The following is a 9,277-nucleotide window of genomic DNA, read 5'->3' on the forward strand; positions in this document are numbered from 1 at the left end:
TAGCCTACTTTGTATTCAAGAAATTTTCCAGTTTGGGACCAGGCTAAAATAAAAGGCAAACATTTACAGAAAAAAGCATAATTAACGTTGTTAATATAACAGTTGCTCTGATTAGTGGCGTAGCTAGGTGGCAAGGGGGCACCCCTGTCCTCGGGTGCAGCATCTACTAGGGTATCATTCACATGAATATAAGCTATATCTATCACCAAAAATCGGGGAGATTGTGGAAACTGATACCCCCCCCCCTGGGCGCTGAAAGACCTATCTACGCCTCTGCTTTAACAATGCATATTTGCAATTTTAGATGAATAGTCTTACAAAACTAGTTTCTCGAGTTTCCATCTCAATGTTGCTGTTTTTTATAGCTGATATCTCGAAGCCCTGTGGTTCGCTATATCATATCTGGTACCAACGGAAGGAGTTGACAAATAATATTCAACCTTCCAGAAGAAAGGAAGAACCTACACAGGTGGTGATTCCTATCTTGGTATTCTCACCATGGTGGCTCATTGTTCCATATGACGCTCGTCTCAGCCCAGCTCAAAAAGACACAACACCGCAATAAGAGCGAAACAAATTGTTTTGATTGGCTTTTGTTTTAAAACGACAATATGGCATCTAGGGTGCCGGCTCTGAGAAATTCTGGCTTCTTTTGTGGGCCAATTTAATCGCATGGAATCTTAGTCGTTGCTGAGAAATGTCAAATTCATTCTAAAGATGGAGACTAAGTCGCCACTTGGTACCCGTTATTCCACAGGTGTATTTGATAGGCTTATCTGAATATCAAAAAGTATTGCCGATCTTAGTTTGAAATGTTTTTTGATCCGCTGCACCTAATTGTGCTGTGAAATCAAACTGACTGTTGTCTTTTACTTTAGAAAAAGACATAAAAATGATAAAAAACTAATTCAAAATCGTCAAGTGTTGAAAAACAAGTTGTCAACAAGATGGGCCCATGGTTCCACAAAACCTCCATTCAACTGGAGGTCCCAGTGTGCTGTCCGGTTCTAATCCGGCTTAAGCGCTTGGTGTAGACTTGAGAAGATATGTTAGGCCCCGTTCTCCACGGGTTCTTGGATCATTGCTTCTCCTGACGTCAAAATAATTTAAATTATTTAAAGAATAAGAAAATTGCAACTTGGAATATTACATCGTTAAAAAATAACTTTCGTATTGACATTATGACTGACGAATTTAGACGCTTGGAACTGGACTTATTAGGAGTTTCAGAAACTCAAATCTAAGGGCTAGGAATTCAAAAGACGCTTTGTGAATGCTCATTGTCAAATAGCATATCTCAAGAATTGATTTGGATATTAAGTTGGAACTTTCAGAGAATGCTTAAAGGGAAAAGCCATCTCACCAAAAAGCAATGTGTACACATTAATTTCATTTTAATTAAATTAATGTGTACACACATTAATTTAACATTAAAAAAACTAATTCTACCGTTACATTTACTGCTAATACTACTACTACTACTTCTATTGCAACTACTTGTAAGGCTAGGAGCATTGAGATGAAAATTTCAAGAAGTATAGGAACAGGCAGGAAATCAAAAGGGCATATCGGCAATGTCATAGTAACGGGTAATTTTATTAAGTTGAAAAATCGAAGACTTTGTGAGAGGGATGTTCTACTGACCAAAAGGCAATATGTTAATACTATTACCAATAACATCAATACTATTATAATACTGCTGCTAGTTGTAGTACCGCTACTCAGTACTATTAGTAGTAATCTCAGTAATAGTACTGTGACTACTATTACAACTTTGCCTAGGGGTATGAAGGTGAAATTAACAAGGAATTTTGAAGGGGGAATATAAACCGAATCATAACACGCCGTCTGTATGCAGGTTGTCAAAAGGGTGCAACAGCAATATCTTAGGAACAGTTTTGTGTGTGAAGTTGAAACCAACAGGGCTTGTTGTGAGGGATGTTGAACTAACCAAAAGAAAATATTTGCATCCTTGTGGTACTGCTTCTACTCATACTACTGCTGTTCTTACTATTGTTACTACTTTTATTGCTATTACTGCCACTAAAGCTTAGGCTACTACTATTAATTTTACTGCTACTACTAGTACTGCTATTTAAACTAAGGTTATTAAGGTAAAAAATTTGGGATATATAGAAACTGTATGAAGCGAATTCGAATTAAAATGGAATAGTTGTGGGCATCAAGTCTTGGCTAATTGTAGAAAAAGCCAAAACAGATAGTCCAATTGAGTGAAAGGTAATTCTGGCATTGTGTCCCCCCCCCCCTTATTAGGATTGTATAAAGTTAATTTGTTAATAGATAGATATGTCTATCTACTATCCGTCCATGCGTCATTCCCAGAGCACAAGATGTCAAGTTGTCAAGCGGACTCATCAGAAATGCTTCAGGAACAGTTGATGGTATTGAGCTGAAACTTTCAGCGTTTGTTGAAGGGGATGTTGAAGAAATCAAAGGTGCTATGCGCATACTGCTAATAATGCTGCTACAACTATTGGTACTGTGCAAGTTAAGGGCATTAAGGTGAAGCTGTTAAGGAATAGTTAGGTGGATGTTGAAATAAATAAAAACAAATTATTGCTACTGTGCAAGTTAAGGGCATTAAGGTGAAGCTTTTAAGGAATAGTTAGGTGGATGTTGAAATAAATCAAAACGGACTATTAGTGTGTGGACTTTCAAAAAGGTGATAAGGCAATATCTTTAGAACAACTTATATTACTAAATTAAGCCTTTAAGGGTAAGTTGTGGGGGATTTCGAACTAGCCGGAAGGCACTATATGTATACTTTTAATTTTTCCACTACAGTCACTGTAAATAAGTACGCTAAGGGTTTTAAGGTGAAATTTCTAGGGAACGTTTAGGAAGAGTTTCAGTTAAACGAAAAAAAAACTATATTCATGCAGGTTTTCAAAAGGGCATATAAGCAATATCTTAGGCAGCACCGCTCTATAATAGCTATAAATATAATTGAAACTTTTAAAGGAGCTAATTCGATTCAAAATTAAAAGTTCTGGTCTCTTTTTAAGAGTTAAAAGAGATTGGTGGGCAAACAGCCGTTCTCTTAAACCCATTAATTTTCGAAACCCATCCAGTCAATGTTTTGTGTCGTCCCTTTTGTTCAGCATAATAGAACGGTCCAGCAACTATGTCTTTACGGGTATCAAGCGCATTCACCGCCCACAAATATGCCATTGGTCAATTATGCTTTAAGACCAAATATTGCTTTAAACTAAATGAAAAGGCATTGTGTTTATGGCTCCCAATAAGACACTTCAGCAATATATCGAGAATGACTAAAGGTTTTAAGTGGAAACTTTGAGTGTACTACTGTTACCACTTCTACTTTTACAATTTAAATAAGTAAATAAAAAAGTGTAAGTGTATCCAGGTTGTCAGAAAGCAACGATAGAATCTTTTGGCAATCATATTAAGTTTTTTTCATAACTTCAGGAGTTATGAAATTAAATTAAAAGATACTGTTTGTGTTATGATTAAAAATTGTTGAAAAAGTTATGTCAATAAAAAACGAATAAAAATTAATTTTAAAAGCATTTTCCACAAAATAAGTTTTTCAAAAAAAGTAAAGAGCTCCATTAAGCCGAAAATGAGCAGAAATAGAGTCAAATAATCTTCCCAGCGTAAATCGTCTAGGGCCAAAGAAAGAGCAGGTTGGCTCCAGTTGGCGTGGGAACATGTCGTAAGGAAACATTAAAGGGAAAGGGGAAAGTCCTTGAATGGTGCAAAGACTGAGGAATTGTATAGATTGGGATGAAGGAGGACCGCACATAGGTGTGTTGGCCTCGGGCTGCTTGATGCTGACACCTGACACTCTTGACGTAACATACGCCTGTTGGCTGTCATGGAATGACGGAATAGGGCTTCGTTTAAAAGCAGGGATAATGCGCTGTTTTAAACCAGTGAGGAGATACTACTAAAGACGGAGGCACTGTATAGATTGGGATGAAGGAGGACCATGCGCAGGTGTTTTGACCTCGTGCTGCTTGATGCTGCAGTGAATTGTTAGTAGCAGTAGTAGTAGTAAAATTATTTACCATTTTGGGGTTTTCAGCGGAGGGCCAAAATGTAATAGCAGTCTTTTTTGAAAAAAATAAGTCTATTCAGTAAAACTGAAATCGGTGCACAGGTAGGGCGTCTTTGGGCCAAAAGTCGGGGTGACGCATCCTGTATTTGGTGCCCCGGAAATTTGAAGCTATCTAAAATCGCGGATGATGGCTACTAATTTTGGTGCTCAAGACAATCCATAAAGTAATTTAGATAACGTGATAGTTCATACGATGGGCACCGATAGGATCATTACTTTCAAAAACTACTTTGCTTGGAAGGCATTGGTCAATAACATGAATAGAATAAAACAGGGAACAAATAGGATCTATGTAGTACCTCCCCATCCCACCCTGATAGCAAAACATTTAGCTATTGGAGTGAAATATCTTCTGCCCGCTGCAAAGTATTCGCTGTTTTTAATACCAAGGGAAATTACAGTAAAAAATTATCAGAGCTTTCTCCCCTTGGGATAGTAATGATAATAGGGAGGGTGGAGGGAGGCTTGCAATTACTCTCACTAGATTTTGAAAAAAAATTATTGTAATCATTTTGGGAAATCGACAAAAATAGAAAATCCGTCTTAGATTTTGAAAACACCTACTTTGTACCTTAAAAAAAATGGTTCTCTGACTTGTTCTTCGTGCACTGTAACTAGTGCTAAGACAAAATTTAGAAAGAGAGAATAGCAGTTATGAAGTTCAATTGGTTGGTTTAACTAGGGTACCGGAATTAACCATCTGATGCCCTAAGTCTAGATGCCTTTGGGTGCCGAAATTAGCAAACTGCCTTCCTGGTTTTAGATCTAAAAGATCACTGACCTGGGTAAAGAAGCCCCGATTTTAGTGAAAACCTAGTCTACCCGTTTTAAATTTTAAACCTTATTTTTTGTCAAGGGGTGTTTTTTTTCAATTTCTTTTTCCAAAATCCTTCTTTTTCAGATTGAAAAGCTTTTTTCCTGTCTGTTTCTATTTTTTTAATACATGCAACTCTCACTAACTCGAAATTCACGGCGCCACGATTTTTCTTCAAGTTAAGTATAATTCGACTGATGCAAAGTTCGAGTTATAGAAGTCGTTCTACATAAGATCCGACTTGAAGAAGGTTACGAGTTAAAGAGGTAAGCCAAATGAAAAATCGAGTTGCGGAGGTATAAAGTTGCTAAATTTACTCGCTACAGCTACTATAAAGTTAAGAATAACTTACTTTTAAATGTCAAGACTTGACTTTCAAATGTCAATAATAAGTTTAGTTTGCAGGCATATCTGAACATTTACAGAATCTGATAAAAAAAAATTGTTAAAGAAAATTAATGCATATCAAGGTTTACACGTTGTAAGCTACATAGACGGGTTTCGACTAACAAAGGTCTGTTGGAAAAACTTCGAGATACAGAGGAAAACTTGGACTCGTGGAGATAAAGTGAAAACTAAATGAAGACTTATCTACTGAATTTCGAGTTATGTTGGTAATTTTTGGGTCACTTCGAGTTACAGAGGTAAAATATGGCCTTAAAACTATTTCGAGTTATGCATGGTATTTTCTTCGACTTAGAAAGGTTTTTCCAAGGGGATTGAAAATAATTTGAGATATTGAGGCTTTCGAGCTATCGAGGTTCGAGTTATCGAAAGTCGACTGTAGAAGAAAAGAAGAGACACGGAGATTTTTTTTTCTTTTTTTTTTGCCTTTTTAGAAAATTTGCTAGGTATTTTCCCTCTCTTATAATTATTACATAAAAAAACTAGTTTTTTTTAAACTGAAAGTAAGGAGCGACATTAAAACTTAAAACGAACAGAAATTACTCCGTATATGAAATGGGTTGACCCCTCCGCAATCCCTCGCTCTTTACGCTAAAGCTTTTAATTGTTTTAAAAAGCAGAATTGTGGCAAAGAGTCAAACTTTAGCGTAAAGAGCCAGGGACTGTGGGGGAGTAAGTCATTCCCAAAGACATAGTTATTATGGTTTTTGGCTATGCGGAATAAAATGGCTATCTCAAAATTTTGATCTGTTGACTTTGGAGAAAATATGAGCGTGGGAGGGGGCCTAGGTGCCCTCAAATTTTTTGGTCACTTAAAAAGGGCAATAGAACTTTTCATTTCCGTTAGAATGGGCCCTCTTGCGACATTCTAGGACCACTTGGTCGATACGATGACCCCTGGGAAAAAGAAAAAAAAAACAACAAACAAACAAATAAACACGCACCGGTGATTTGTCTTCTGGCAAAAAATACGAAATTCCACATTTTTGTAGATAGGAACTTGAAAATTTTGCCATTGAGTTCTCTGATACGCCAAATGCGATGATGTGATTTTCGTTAAGATTCTGTGACTTTTAAGGGGTGTTTTCCCCTATTTTCTAAAATAAGGCAAATTTTTTCAGGCTCGTAACTTTTGATGACAAAGACTAAATTTGATGAAACTTATATATTTAAAATCAGCATGAAAATCTGATTCTTTTGATGTATATTTTAGCATCAAAATTCCGTTTTTTAGAGTTTCGTTTACTATTGAGCCGGGTCGCTCCTTACTACAGTTCGTTACCACGAACTGTTTGATTATTTCTCTTGCAACTTGTTTTTTTCCCTCGTACAATTTCATGTTCTTTGGTATTTTATTTCTTATTACTTGTATATTTTAATGTTCTTACTTCGAACAAGTTCTGTCTCTATAATTATTGCAATTGATTCGCTATAGGCTTTGAAGAATTGGGGGAGTAATGAATAAACAAAAGTTTGATTATTTACCAGCTACTCATTGCGGCCAAAATAAGCCCTCATAATTATGAGGTATATAAGTATATGTGTTCGAAATATCCAGTTAAATAATTTTATATTTCACTGTCAATAAAAAGGTATCATCCCTATTTTGAACTGTTTTACTTTCGTCATGGAAAGGGAGTGTGGTCTTCGAAGTTATCTAGATATTTATATGGAATTGGTTTTTGGGGGGACAGAGGGGGTACTTGCCCTGGGAACATAAATTTTAGAGACGCGAAGTTTCAAATAAATAATCTAACTTTTGTGATCATTTTGTAATTTCTAAAATTTTGTTTTTATTACGATAAAGTAGAGGGTGCACTTGGCAGTAATTTTAAGCAAATTGAATCCGGAATTCTCATTTTTCCCATATGTTTTCCCATACAAAGTAGCCTAAAAAAATCAGAATTAAATAAATGAAATTTTTTTCAATAATTGAAAATTTTGTTAAGAATGGAATTTTCTTTAAAATTAGGCGTGAAAAATCGTCGAGAAATAAAAGGGGGGCGCTTATTCAAAATTCTGCCCCTGGCGCAAGACAGGCTAGTACTGGCACTGTATTTGTTTATGTTTTATCAAAACGCTTGGATTGACTCTTAATTTTTCTTATCCAAAAAGATGTTGCCATTTTGCATCTGGGATTGATTACTTTTTTCTATTAACTATGACTTTGTCCGTTCTAAGACTACTGATGAAATTATAGTTACTCAGATACATGCACATACACATGAGCCTATTTGGGGGCAGAGGCCCAGTAATTCTAAATTGAAAAAAAAATGCAATACAACCCAATAAAAGTGAAATTTGTAGGAAATGACGGTCAAAATCGAAAGAATCTTGAGTTTTTGGACTACACGAATACAAAAGCTTCCCCTCCCCTACACATGCCTGATGAAGTTTTAGTAAACAATTAAGTTCTGGAATTTTCAGCCACTTCATAGTTAATGAACTAAAATCAAAATTAAAAGGTTATATTTTTTATTTCTTCCACTGTTTATTTTATGAACTTTGCCAAAATGGACTCTGAATGGATCTTTTCAAATACTAATAATTAATCAGCTGAGCAAGCTGTTTCAATCTGTGTCATTTTTTGAAAAATGTTAGCGATAATAAAACTAGATCCAAGATTTCATTACGAGCAGGACTCCTACCGCGTAAAAGCTGTGCGAGCAAATTAGTTCGACAGAGTAAACAGGCAATTATTTAAAAAAGGCAGAAAATCCAAGTCTCTGAAGCTGCAAAACTAGCTTAGCAGAAAGGGTCAATCTAAGATTTGGCTGAGTCGAATAGATAATATTTTAATTTACATTTTGAGCATGTGCTTCGTCAATGTCGCTGTAAACATCGAATCCATCATTTGCCTTATAAAACCGAATATGAATAATTAAAATTTGTCCGGTACTACTACTTAACTACCTATTCATGAATGAGCAGAATTAAGCAGGAAAAATTTAACTATTACTTAATAGCGTTCTGGCAAGGCCGTATCCAGGGAGGTTAGGGGGATTTGAACTTGAAGCCACCCAAATATTTGCCCGACTCTTAAAAACGTAATAAAAATGCATAAAACAGGTTCTTGATGAGCCTTCTAAAGTTTTTTGCAACACTCCCCCCCCCCCTTCCTTAACTAAAATCGCGAATATAGCCTTGCGTCGTGATAAAAAATCAAAGGGCAAATTTTCCATGTTCCTAATTGACAAAGGAATAAAAATAAGACTTATGCGTTACTGAATAACCATCTTTAGTTTTATGGATATCACATGAAATAAAATGGTCTGTCTTTCTGCAGGGAGTACGGAAACTTTTTGGAATTTGCCCGTTAGTTGACTGCAATTTTTGTTACCTGTAATCCCGCTAACCCACTCCACTAACCACTTCTAGTTTTGAAAATAGTTTATTTAATTAATAAAAATAAAAAACTCGATGTAATTTAGTACAAAATATTGACTTTGGTTACTGACCTAAAGTCCCTGATTTACTTTGGTGGTATAAACTCAGAAATACACTGAAGCATAAACTCAGATAACCTCACAAATACACCATAACGTTTCTGTAACATCGCGAGGTCGCTCTCTGTCAGAAATCATGTACACCAGGCGGCAAGTGCCAAACATGGCGGAACCGTTCAACGCATTCAAACATATCAAGCGTTTTTGGGGGAACTCATGTCTTATAGCCACCACACTGAAGTTCTCGGGCTGAATAGAACTAATTTTTTTTTCTGTATTTCCGTATGTAGTCGGTGATAATCAGCTTAGCGTGCGAGAGATGAACTACCTTTTAGATATATTTTAATTAAATATTTTATATACGGAGTTGGTACTTTGGCAATCTTAGGCTAGAAACTATTTAATATAATGCGTTCTGTCGGCCTGATTTTCATAATTGTCTGTTGTAGTTTCCACAATCTTGTTACTAAAGTATTATATTTTCATCATGTTTAGATATGTTTCATTGGG

This window comes from Artemia franciscana, chromosome 15 (genome assembly GCF_032884065.1).
Source record: "Artemia franciscana chromosome 15, ASM3288406v1, whole genome shotgun sequence".
NCBI classification, from domain to species: Eukaryota; Metazoa; Arthropoda; class Branchiopoda; order Anostraca; family Artemiidae; genus Artemia; species Artemia franciscana.